The 13,185-nt window shown below is 48.7% G+C and overlaps 1 protein-coding gene across 1 annotated transcript in view; it reads right to left on the minus strand.

Moving 5' to 3' along the window:
* The window catches only part of IQSEC2 (IQ motif and Sec7 domain ArfGEF 2), a 175,772-nt gene that overhangs the window by 123,646 nt on the left and 38,941 nt on the right, over positions 1–13,185 (minus strand). The gene's annotated exons all lie outside the window — the stretch shown is intronic.

The raw sequence follows: 13,185 nt of genomic DNA on the forward strand, positions 1-13,185 counted from the left end.
TCATTGGTGTTCAACATATTTATAAATGTGTTAGATGAATGAATTTGGGGGGGACACTAATCGAATTTGCAGATGACACCAAACTGGGAGTGGTAGCTAATACCGCAGAATACAAAATCCGGATTCAATATGACCTTAACAGGTTGGAGAACTGGGCCCAAGATAACACAATGAATTTCAATAGGGACACATTGAACAACCAGCTGCACAAATATAAGGTGAGGGACACCTGGCTTTCTAGTAGTACATGTGGAAAGTGTCTAGGGATCTTAGTGAACCACAGACTTAGCATGAGGCAACAGTGTGATGCAGCATCAAAAACAGCTAATGCTATTCTAGGCTGCATCAACAGAAGTCTAGTGTCCAGGTCAAGGGAAATAATAGTACCTGTAAGGGGGAAGGCTTACAGAGAACAGCCTCCCCTCATCAGGAGCAGCTCGTCTCCGAGCAGCAAGTCAAGCGAAGGGTCAGATGACAAGAGCCAGGAAATGGAAAGGGAGTGCCGGCCCTCGAGCAGCCTCCAAGAGCCCTTGCTCCATAGGCAGGAAGAGAGGGAGGGGGAAAGAGGGGACAGGAGTCAGTCAGTCAGCAGGCCATTCCCCCCCACACACACACCAGAACTGAGGCGTCGGAGAAGGGGGAAGCGCTTCACAGTTCCAAGGCTTTTGTGTTGGTCGAAAACCCGGAGATCGCCAGTGCAGGAATCTGATTTGGAATGAGCAGGCGCGAAATCTGCAGCACCTCACACTGTAAATAATGTGCACTAATAAAAGCATCTAAAGACAAGCGGATGTGGAGGGTCGTTACTCAAGTGTAGCCACAACAACCCTGACAGTACCACTCTATTCTGCCTTGATCAGACAACACCTGGAATATTGTGTTCAGTTCTGGGCACCTCAATTTAAGAAAGAGATTCACAAGCTGAGAGATGTATGGAGGAGAGCAACCAAGATGATCAAGGGTCTGTAAACCAAGCCTTTTAAGGAACAGTTGAGGGAGCTGGGTATGTTTATCCTAGAAAAGAGGAGAAAAGAGAGGAGACAGACAAGATACGACAGTCATCTTCAAATATCAAAAAGCCAAGCTTGTTTTCTCCTGCTCCAGAGGGTAGGACCTGAAGCAATGGCTTCAAGTTAGAGGAAATGAGATTTTGACTAAACATCAGGAAGAACTTTCTGACAGTGGAACAGACTCCTTTGGGAGGCAGTGAATCTCCTTCATTGGAGGTGCAGCCAGGAGTTTTTTTGGGGGGGCAGGCTTTTGCTGGGGGCAGGCTCTCAGATTTGTATTGATTTGTACTGCTTTTGATTGATTTAGGGTAGAAGCTGTCCCCCTCCTCCCCCCCTTGAATACACCCACATGCGTGCGTGCACCACACTCACACACTTCCCATATTCCACCACGACATTGGCTTGATGTCGGATGTCGCACCCCCTTGCACACCCCCTCATGTATTCAGGCTATGTGTGAGGAGGGAGCCCCCCAGACCCATTGTCTCCCCTGATTACACCCTTTTCCTCCAGTTCTCTGTGACTCACACACTAGCTACTAATTAAAACCAGGAAACAAGCTGGGGGGAGTGGGGAGCAGGCAGGATTATTTTAGAAACGATGCTGACTTTGGAGGGCACCAGCCTCTCATCTCCATAGAAACCAGGGCTCCAAAAAAAAAACCAACCCCACAACCCCAGCCCCAACCAATATCCCCTACTCTTGTCTGCATTTCCCTATCCAGATTTGTTCCTCCCAGGGTACCCCAATCTCACTCTTGAAAAACTCACCTTCTTCTAGTCCTATACAAATATAATATTCTACTTTTCACTAAAAGCCCTGCAAGCAGGGGATACGGCAATAGTTATTCCACAACCCTCAAATTATGTAATTTGAATGAATGAATTATGCAAATTCAGACCTTCTCTGGACATTTAACCTGATTTAGCTACTGTGGAACACCCATAGGGTTTCTGATGCACAGAGGGCATTTTGAAGTAATGTTGTGTATGGAGCAATCCCAAGCACTCCCAACTCTGCAGTAGATGTGCCTGTGCACACACACATGTGCACACACAGTTTGTACAAAGGTGCTTTTATTCCGGAGAGATTAATTCCCAGGTGTTCAATGTACAACTCTCAAATATTCAGTTGAATTATTAAACTGGGTTGTGATGAATCAGACTTTGGAATATTTGAGGGGAAATGAGAGAACACTATCATTAAAAAGGTAGATTCTAGGAAGTGGCCATCACCCTGATTTTGGCACACACACAAATTCTGCTGTCCTTCAGAGACTCCCACAGCCCACCTGGAGCCTCCCAATCCTTCTAATGTTGGGAAGAAGCACCCTCCAAGCATCTCTTAAACCCTACATCCTGCAGCCCTGACTGCTCACTTCATTAGCTGTTGCTGCACAGTGAACCCAGAGGATCTCAGCAATATGCTTTGGACAATGGGCCTACTAGAATCATAGAATCATAGAGTTGGAAGAGACCACAAGGGCCATCCAGTCCAACCCCCTGCCAAGCAGGAAACACCATCAAAGCATTCCTGACAGATGGCTTAAAGACCTCCAAAGGAGGAGACTCCACCACACTCCTTGGTAGCAAATTCCACTGTAGAACAGCTCTTACTGTCAAGAAGTTCTAGGTGGAATCTTCTTTCTTGTAGCTTGAATCCATTGCTCCGTGTCTGCTTCTCTGGAGCAGCAGAAAGCAACCTTTCTCCCTCCTCTATATGACATCCTTTTATATATTTGAACATGGCTATCATATCACCCCTTAACCTTCTCTTCTCCAGGCTAAACATACCCAGTTCCCTAAGCCGTTCCTCATAAGGCATCGTTTCCAGGCCTTTGACCATTTTAGTTGCCCTCTTCTGGACATGTTCCAGAGGAGGATTTGTGTGACTACATGCCCCCACCCTCATCCTATTTCAAGCAGCTAGGAGAAAGGATGGGAGGGTGACCAGATGGGGCAGGGCCTTATGCCTTGAAAGACAAGTGAGAGTGCCCACTCCTCAGGAAACCTACATGGGACCCAGAGGTTTTAAGCAACTACCAGCACAAGGCTAACATCCCCTTTGTGGGGAAGGTGATTGTTAGTGGTGTTCACTGAGCTTTAGACACTCTTGGAAGAAACTTGATTACAAGATCCATGCCAGTCTAGGTTCAGGTCTGGGTTTGGGACCAAATTAGCCTTGGTTGTCATGACTGAAGATCTCTACTGAGAAAGAGGCATGGGGAAAAGACCAGGGGAATGGACAACTCTGTTGATCCTCTTTGAACTCTCAGCAGCTTTCGGCACCATTGACCACAGCATCACTCTTGACTGACTCCATGGTTTGGGAGTTGGAGGACACAGTAATTTTGTGGTACTGTTCCCACATGCAGGATCATGTCCAGACAATAGCACTGAGTCACCATAGCTTGGCTTCATGACAGAAAAAACCTGGGCTGCGCAGGTTTATATTCTGTCCTCGATGCTGTTTGAAATCTACATGAAGCCATGGGGTGGGGTAGACATTAAGAGATTTGGAGTAAAATCCTGTCTGAGTCAAGAGAGGCTGTGCTGGTCCTGGACCAGCACCTGGGTGGTGGAGTGGGCTCAACCTGTCGACTACCTGGCACCTGAGGTGAAGCCTGACTCCATGTGTTACTACAGTTCTGTGGAAACCAAGGGCCTTCTTGGGCCTAAGCAGCTCAACGGCTCCTTAGTTGGTTCTATTCCTCACCTTCCTGCCCCTATATAAATTTTACTTTCTTGTCAGAACACAGGGGCACCATCTCTGCAGGTCTGTGGGGGCCGAGGCCCCCCAACATTTTCAATGAAGGGGCTGGACCCCCCAAAAAAGGTTCTGTGGTGCCATGTGCGCATCACAGGGGGTATAGTGATGTCATGTGGCCCTGGGCCCCCACAATCGCGGGGCAAGGCGGTGGAAGTCACCTCGAGGGTCATCTAGTCCAACCCCCTGCAACACATGGTCCCTCATCCAATTTGAAACTATACAAAACCCTACTTAGCTTTGCAAATATGCTAGCAGTTTTATTGCTGCACCACAATATGTTCCACTATACTAGGCATGTCAAACCTGCGGCCCTCCAGATGTTTTGGACTACAATTCCCATCTTCCCCAACCACTGGTCCTGCTAGCTAGGGATCATGGGAGTTGTAGGCCAAAACATCTGGAGGGCCGCAGGTTTGACATGCCTGCACTATACAATAAATAAATAAATAAATAAATCAACCAATCACAGTCCCCTTAACAGAGAAAACCAGTGTGTCACATGCAGGGTACATTGTTCCGCAGAGAAGAATTCCATCATGTTAGCCTCCTCCACCTGCAGTCTTTAATGGTACAGTCCAGAAATAGCTTTTGTTACCTCAGTGAAAACTAGGCTCCTGCTCAGCGAAGACACACACACTTCATTGCTCATGCCTCTTCCATCTTTTTCTGCTCTATGCTTCCTCTGAGTTTGGTCCCACTTGTACCCACTTCTGTTAGCTAACCCGCCTTGCCTTTCCCAGTTGCCTTGCTAACCAGTTTGGTCCCCGTCTTTGGATGATTTGATGCTTCTACCAAACCCTATGCAAAGGGGGCACAGGACTCTTCCACCAGGTGACAGTTGGAGTGGATGGCTTCCTGCAGCTCATCTTTTCTCATCTGGACCACTTCATTGCAATAATCCTTGAACGGAACAGGCACCTCTGGCACGGGACACCTTCTTTATATTGCCGCTCTCTGACTGTAGCTTACCAGAATTTGCTTAACGTGGGATATTCTGTGGCAAAATCTCAGTTTGCCTGCCTTCCACCTTAAGAGAATTCCCTGCTGCCAGCTCCATTTTTATCTAAGAATCCATTACTGTAGGGTCTCCATGGCTTTACTCAGCTAGGCACCCTTTCAAACACCTGCTTCCTACCTGTCCTTTTTAGGAAACATAACTGCTGCTGCTGTTATCTCTCGATGTACAACCAGGCAGGTGAAAGTTTGAGAGCAGGGTAGAAGAGAAGAGAAGAGATGACTGAGCAGCAGTGGGAAGTGAAGCAGAGCTTAGGCAGGAGCCAAGCAACAGAGAGCATGCATCTCCCTAGCAGTCTAGCTCTCCTGGAAGAGCCATGCCCTTTCAGATGCCAGCATGGAGTCTTTTGCCACCCTGCTGGGCAGCTGGCAACCCACAATCAGTGCTAATTGGCCTCTGCACAGGTACCTTAGATTCAGTCTTGCCTTCCTATTTATGGAGCGGGGGGGGAGAGGGGGAAGGCCGTAGGATAGACAGGCTCAGCTGAAAAGCTTGGGGTACAGTGTGGGAACTCCCATAGAGGCCAAACATAGCAAGCTACCTTCCCCAAAATGGAGCAACTTCTGTTCTGCTTTTTTTAAGAACCCAGAGACAGGGAGGCCTTCCATTTCTGTGATATGTGTACAGTACTTATTTTAGACCTAACTTAACAGAAGACGGCCCTTTTTTGAGGGGTGAGGGGTGAGCGATGGAGCGGCTAGATGGCAACACTGAGAGGAAAGGGGTCACCAAGCAGAGAGGGCAATCTGTCTCCGGGGGGTGGGACACCCTTCGGCCTTCCTCAGATCATGTTTATTCAAAAGCTTGCTGTTTCTTCTCCCAACAGCTGTTGAGAGGTAAAAGGTGCGTGCCCTGCCATAAAACCCTGCTCAGGCTTCTCTAAATCTCTTGCAGTTCTTGGTCATAATTGCGGGATTAAGTTTGGCATTCCAAATAGTCACATACAACAGTCATGTACTCCTCCCCAGAAACAGATGCATCTCAGCACAGGCTGGGGGCGTTCCCACACCAGGGTGGAGTGGGGCTGATCTTTGCCACCGGAGGCAGAAATATGGTCCTTACCATGGAAACAGCTGTTGGGAAGTTGGTGCTGTGTATGCTTCTGGTTGCTGTGGCAACACCTCCTGGCAGTGGCCCTGCATGCTGTCACTCCCCCTCCTCCGAACTGTCATCTCCCAACACCCCCTCTCATCCACCCTGAATATATCCTAGCAACCTGCCGCTACATTAGCCTTGCGGTTGGCATGCCAGCTCACTTAGCAACACCAGCCATGCTTCTGACTGCAGGTGCAATCCAGGGAGTCCTGGCTCCCAGCTCTCAATCTCCCCTTAACTAGGACAAGATGGGTCCCTGAGTTTAAAATGGGGGGGAGGAGAGGTCCCTATTTGGAGTTAAGTGTGTGGCTAGTGGCAAGATCCCCCGTCTCTCCTAAACAGCCAAGAGCTTTTTGTCTCCCCCGGCAGTCGCAGCCACCAATTCTGCCACTGAGGATAGTGGCATGTGAAGGCGGCTCCTTGGGGCTCTGCATTCCTGACAGCAGGTGGGGGGTGGGGACAGTGATAGCAAGGTGCTGGGAACAGCTCCCTCCCTTCCTCCAGCAAGCGTCACAGGAATGTTTTGTCCTCGGGAGAAACTTCAGGACTTCCCCACCACCCTCACACACTAATATATACAAAATACGGGGTCGCTGGAGAGAGCAAGGAGCTGAGGGCATGCCAAGGAGGAGAAGGGCACAAAGAAGAATGAAGGGGAGAATGGGGTGGTGGCTGCATTTTGCTTTAGTACCTAGAGCAGGGGTTGGCAAACTACGGCCCGGGGGCCGGATGTGGCCCACCGGGCTTGTAAATCTGGCCTGCAAACTCTGTGGACCCTGCCGCCCGCTCAGTTGGTCCCCACGCTAAACCGGTGTGGTGCGGAGGCCTCGCCGCGCAGGGACTGACTTCCGCGCTGCTGGCGCGGCTTCGGATTGGCGGCAAGAAGCTCCTGCAGCCAATCCGAAGCTACGAACACCTCTGGGCGATGCCCCTTCCTTCCCTCTGAGGTGGCTGCGTATGGCCAAGAGCTGAGTGGAAGGAAGTGGTGGCAGTGGGGAGGCTGCCAGCGGCCTGGGCTCTGCACCCCGTAGACCCCTGGCCAAGGCAGACGATGACGATGCTGCTAAAGACGAGGTGGTGGTGGCGTGAGTGGTGGTGGGGGGGTCCTTTCGGGAGAAGGTGGGTCCAGCCCCGCCCCAAGGTCTGAGGGACAGTGGACCAGCCCCCTCCTTAAAACGTTTGCTGACCCCTGACCTAGAGCTTTGCCCTCCTCCATCAGGAGCAACACCCGGAGTGTCGGCTCTGCACGTCAAAACACAGGTCCTGCCCCAAAAGCATACCACTAATATAGTCCTACAATAGTTAATTCACAGGTAGGAAGGGCTGCAGCTCAAGGGCAGGGCATCTGCTCTGCATGCAGAAGGTCCCGGGCTCAACCCCAGCATCTCAAGGAATCATAGAATCATAGTGTTGGAAGAGCCCACAAGGGCCATCCAGTCCAACCCCCTGCCAAGCAGGAAACACCATCAAAGCATTCCTGACAGATGGCTGTCAAGCCTCCGCTTAAAGGCCTCCAAAGAAGGAGACTCCACCACACTCCTTGGCAGCAAATTCCTGGGCTGGGAATGTCCCGTGCCTGAAACCCTGGGGACCTGCTGCCAGTTAGTGTGGACAGTACTAAGGTAAGGTAGAGGGCAGTCTGTGACCCAATGCCCCACTTCTCCTTGCTCATCTTCTGGAGGGATGGGAAAGCAGTCAGTATGGGGAGATGAGGGTATCCAGTAAGGCCTAAGGCCTTACCACTAGGCTGGAGCAGTTTATTGTCCTTGCTGGAGTTTGCCACCCTCCGTGCACCATTGGGAAGCTCCAGCTCTGGTCCCAGCTACCCAGAGACACTGCCTCCGACCCCTGCAGGGATGTGGTCTGCCAAACTCCTGCTCAACTTTGGCAAAGCTCCCAGCAAGGACAGGCTTTTAGCTAATGAAGCCGGCCTGGGCGTGTTGGCAGCCCATTAAACTGCTGTTCAAACATGTTCTGCTGGCACTCAGTGGGTGCTGGTGCAGCAACAGCCAAGACAAACTGATTCCTTTCTCCTCCTGCCTCTATCCTTTGAGCACCAACACCAGGAATCACCCCAGAGCTTCCTGTTCTGTGACAGTAAAGTCACATTGTGTTCTCAACGAACCATATCACAGCACAAAATGCTTTCCCCGGCTTTCCCATAAATTCATCGGAAAGAACATCAGGCCAAATGAGTCATATCACACACCGTTCCAGAGTAGTCACCATATTACCCTACTGCTGCCATGATACAACAGCCCTATAGAAAAGCTTGTCTGCCATACAACTTCCACGGTGCTATTGGGGAGATCAGAAGGGATGTTCTTGCTTAGCAGTGATGCCCAGTCATAATCAGGTCTGTTATGAGCCAAAGGCCAAGGGTGGCTGTATGGGAAACATAACCCATAAGAGGAGTTCACCCTTTTGTGCTAGAACCGTGGGTTGTGAACAGGATCTGTGCGGAGACATTGCAGTGCTCTGTGGTTTCTCAATGCAGATTTTTGGGCTCTGGGGTGGCTGTTGCTCCTTTACAGTAACATTTCAATTTGTGGAATTGCTCCCATAATAAAATACTTAGCAAAACAGACCAACTGCAGAAATCATAGAATCATAGAGTGTTTTTCATTTCTTGAATGAGGTACGATCTGCAGCATGCCAAACAATGGCACATTATGGGATGTGGCGTGGATAGCATAGCATTCTCACACAATTTTCTGCAGCAGATAAGCATGAAAAATCTGCCTTTTCTTTAGCACACCCTATGAAAATATGGTCCTGCCACATTGCAGTTTTCCCACAATGCTATGCCACATCACCTGAACTTTTCTTCCAGTGAGATGTAGCAATGTGTCAATCCATTCATGCTCGCCTGCTGTCGCACTGGGACATGGGCCGACTGCAGCATCGCAATAAAGCAGCCAAAGATGGAAACAGCTCAGTGGAACAATGCAGCACGAGGGGAGCAATTTGTAATCCTGCTGTCAACAAAACATTACAGAGCAAGATGTGAAGGGAACCCTCCCCTACCATAACTGCAGTCCCAACACTTTTTGCCACATTCCCTATAAACAAAGGAGACGGAGATGGAAAAGAGGGATAGATGGTATTTTAAGGGCGTGTTTGAATCTTATGCTTGGGAATTCCCATCGCTTTTTCTTTGCAAAAAGTAGCCATAAAGGTATCCAGATTAGAAGAATGGCCTCCACCATTTTCCCTAATGAAAATCACAAGAGACAGACTGACAATGTTTGGTTGTTGCCAGTCACATGACAAACAGAAGAGAGTGCACAGTGGCAACCCATTCACCAAGTTGCAAGACGGGCACAGTAGCGACTAGTGGAAGGTGGGTTAAGCGGGGGACAGACAAAGCACTCATTACATCTTTACTTTTTTTACATCCTCTGCATCTTTCATGGGTTGCCTGAAATCCTTTGGTGGGCCGCAAGTGACCCACGGGCCAAATGTTGTGCAGACCTGTTCTAAACCGTCTGCTGCTTTGCCCATTTAAAAAATGTTCTTCAATCCTCCCACCTTACTGACTCCACACTGGCCCCCTTTGACACTTCCGGTTTCCATCCCCTGCCCTGGCTGCCCTCAACGCCCCCCCTCCCTTTAAATCAGCAGAAGTTAGTTGAGCTATGACTCCAGGGCATCCGGCTCTCCCTATATAACTCTGCTTATGTGTAAACTTGTTGCCTAAGGAAGAAAAAGAGATACACACTAATATAAAAAGCAAGAGGTGGAGACTCCAGAGAGATCCTGACTTTTAGGGCAGGGAATACAATCAGGAATCAGGTTGCCTACTCACCACTAACAGCTGCCAACAAAAACTTAAGACAACTGTTGATGTCTCTCTTGACTCCTGATGCCACTGGTGCTTCCTCTTGCTCCTTCAGGAGTCACCCTCTCCTTCTATTCATTATTTTCATTGCCATGATCCTACACTTTGTCGATGGGAAACTCCCCATATATCGAACAGATGGAAAGCTCTTCAGAAAGCAAAAAGTAAGGTTACCGTAACTTCCGTCATAGAGCTTCAGTATGCTGATGACAATGCAGTGTGCACATGTTCAGAAGATGACCTCCAAACTACCCTAAATATCTTTGCAGAAGCTTACGAAAAGCTTGGCCTATCACTCAACATCCAAAAAACCAAAGTGTTGCACCAACAAGTACAAAATAACCCCTCTGCAGCGCCACAAATCCAACTCAGTGGTGTAACGTTGGAAAATGTTGACCACTTCTCCTACCTAGGCAGTTACCTTTTCACAAGGGCCAACATTGATGCCGAAATCCAGCATCGCCTGAGCTCTGCGAGTGCGGCTTTCTCCCAATTGAAGTGCAGAGATTTGAGGACATGCGCAGGGAAACCAAAGTGTTTGTTTACAAAGCTATTGTACTACCGACCTTACTATATGCTTGTGAAACATGGACCACTTATAAACGCTATCTCCAACTTCTCGAAAGATTCCATCAACAGTGTCTCTGAAATTTTTTTACACATCACTTGGGAAGACAGGCGAACTAATATCAGTGTACTGGAAGAAGCAAAGATCACCAGTGTTGAAGCAATGATTCTTCAACATCAACTTCGTTGGACTGGTCATGTTGTGCGGATGCCTGATGATCATCTTCCAAAGCAACTACTCTATTCCGAACTTTAAAATGGAAAGTGTAACTCTGGTGGTCAACAAAAGAGATTTAAAGACTGTCTCAAGGCAAATATTTAAAAATGTAGTATAAACACTGACAACTGGGAAACACTGGCCTGTGAGCGCTCCAGTTGGAGAACAGCCTTTACCAAAGGTGTCGTGGGTTTTGAAGAAGCTCGATCTCAGGACGCAAGGGAGAAACGTGCTAAGAGGAAGGCACACTTGGCAAATCCACACCGTGATCAACTCCCGCCTGGAAACCAATGTCCCCACTGTGGAAGGACGTGTGGATCCAGAATTGGCCTCCACAGTCACTTACGGACTCATTGTTAAAACTGTGTTTATGGAAGACAATCTTACTCGGCTACGAGTGATTGCCAAAGAAGAAGAAGAAAGAAGAAGTGTCTAAACCACAGAGCCTAGGGCTTGCCAATTGGAAGGTTGGCAGTTTGAATCCCCACGACGGGGTGAGCTCCCGTTGCTCGGTCCCAGCTCTTGCCAACCTAGCAGTTTGAAAGCACGCAGTGCAAGTAGATAAATAGGTACCACTCCGGCGGGAAGGTAAACGGCATTTCTGTGCACTGCTCTGGTTCACCAGAAGCGGCTCAGTCATGCTAGCCACATGACCCAGAAGCTGTCTGCAGACAAACGCCGGCTCCCTTGGCCTATAGAGCGAGATGAGCGTGCAACCCCAGAGTCATCCGCGACTGTACCTAATGGTCAGGGGTACCTTTACCTTTACCTTTTTACCTTTATGGTACAAATGAATTCCATGTCACTGGAAGTGCAAACAACAGTGAGACACTGTGGGATGCCTACAGACCACAGCATTCCTATTCAGCATATTGTGCTTCCCCTCTTCCTCTCCCCTCTGCCATCTTGGACTCTAGTATGTGGGAGTTGGAGTTGGCATTCCTAATATTTTTGCTGCGGGAGTAGCCAACACAGATCCCAGGACCAATGCAACTTTCTTGGCACATCCAATTTGCAACTGAATGTGACCATATCAGCAGTGACCAATCCCAGGAAAAAGGTGGTTGCCCTTAACGATGCAAAGGTAAAGTGCATAGCTGTCAAATTTTCCCTTTTCTCGCGAGGAAGCCTATTCGGAATAAGGGAATTTCCCTTTTAAAAAGGGAGAACTTGAAAGCTATGAAAGTGGCCCAACGTGGCAGAGGGGTGTAGCGGTTAGAGGCATAGCTGTCAAGTTATCCCTTTTTTTAAAGGGATTTTCCATTATGCTGAATAGGCTTCCTCGCGAGAAAAGGGAAAACTTGGCAGCTATGGTTAGAGGTCCTGGCTTCAGCCCACCAGTTAGCCTCAGACTTCATGGGGTGGCTTCCCCAATGGCTATTTTTCAGTCTAATCTATTTCATAGGGGTGTTGTGAGGACAAAATGAGGAAGCTGCAGGAAATCTATGTAGGGCAATTCCAAGTTACTTAGACGGGGTAGAAATGTAATAAATGAAACAAATTTAAAAAGATCCTTTGACCCAATGGCAGCTTTTGAATGGGAACAAGAGGTAAAGACTACATGTTGTAATCTTTTCTTAGCTCTGTGGTAGTCCCTATCTACTTCCCACTCAAGTTGCTTCGTTCCATGTCATTTTTTAACTGGACTAGATTGCATTGAATAGAAAATTCCCCACTGCCTATGCCACTCTACCCTCCACCCAAGAGATGGTCCAAGCCCAAACAACATGTGGCCCACAAAGCTGAACACAGACCATCCGCCAAACAAAGCTCAGCTTTGTTGGTTAGCATAGTGGAGCAACTGACAGGGCCCATGCGCTGACCAGAGGGCCTATGGCCAGCCAGGGCTCCCAAAACAAACCGCTGATCCCTTGGGCACGATTTCCTCTTACACACAGTACATGCCCTGGTGGCCTGTCAGGCACATGGGGAAAATCAACCAAATAGAACTGAGCAACATCCTAAGGAGGCAGAGCATGTGGCAGGAGACAGGCTGGCAGTGGCAAGGAAAGAGAGGAACAGTTCCTTCTCTACAGAGTTGGGCCAGCCGAAGCCTCCCTTTTATTTTCTGTACTTACTTTCTGCCCTCCCCTCCCCAAGATTGTGGCGGCAGCGGCAATCCCTGATAGTGCTGGGAAAGGAGCAGTGGCAAGTCCAGCATAGCTGCAACCACCCTCTTGCTGGCCAATACCAGGCTTCTCATAGATGTATGTATTGGGTGGAAGGGGCACTGTAGCAATCTTGCCCAGGCCTTGCCAAAATCACAGGAGCCTCCCAGGGCCTCACTGAATTTACTGGGTTTCTTGATTTGCCTAGGAAAGTATAATAACAGCAATTGTCAAGCACCTGGCCGAGCACCTATGGGTGGCAGCTTGTGTTTGGCTTGCTGGGTTACAAATTGTACCCCCTGCCGGGACTATCCCCTTGAGCTCTGTATTGGGAGGTTTTTAATGCTTGATGAGAGTGGCTGGGGAAACCCAGCCAGATGGATGCGGAATAATAATAATAATAATAATAATAATAATAATAATAATATTCTCTTATCCCACCTCCATTTTTCATGCATCATGTCTGCTTTAATTCCAACCCAGTGGGCAGAGATCAAGGTTATTTATTTGCTCAATGTAAAGTGATAGGTGCTTGATGAGCATTTATATGTTCTACTAATAAT

Source organism: Zootoca vivipara, chromosome 15 (assembly GCF_965207765.1).
Source record: "Zootoca vivipara chromosome 15, rZooViv2.hap1.1, whole genome shotgun sequence".
NCBI lineage: Eukaryota > Metazoa > Chordata > Lepidosauria > Squamata > Lacertidae > Zootoca > Zootoca vivipara.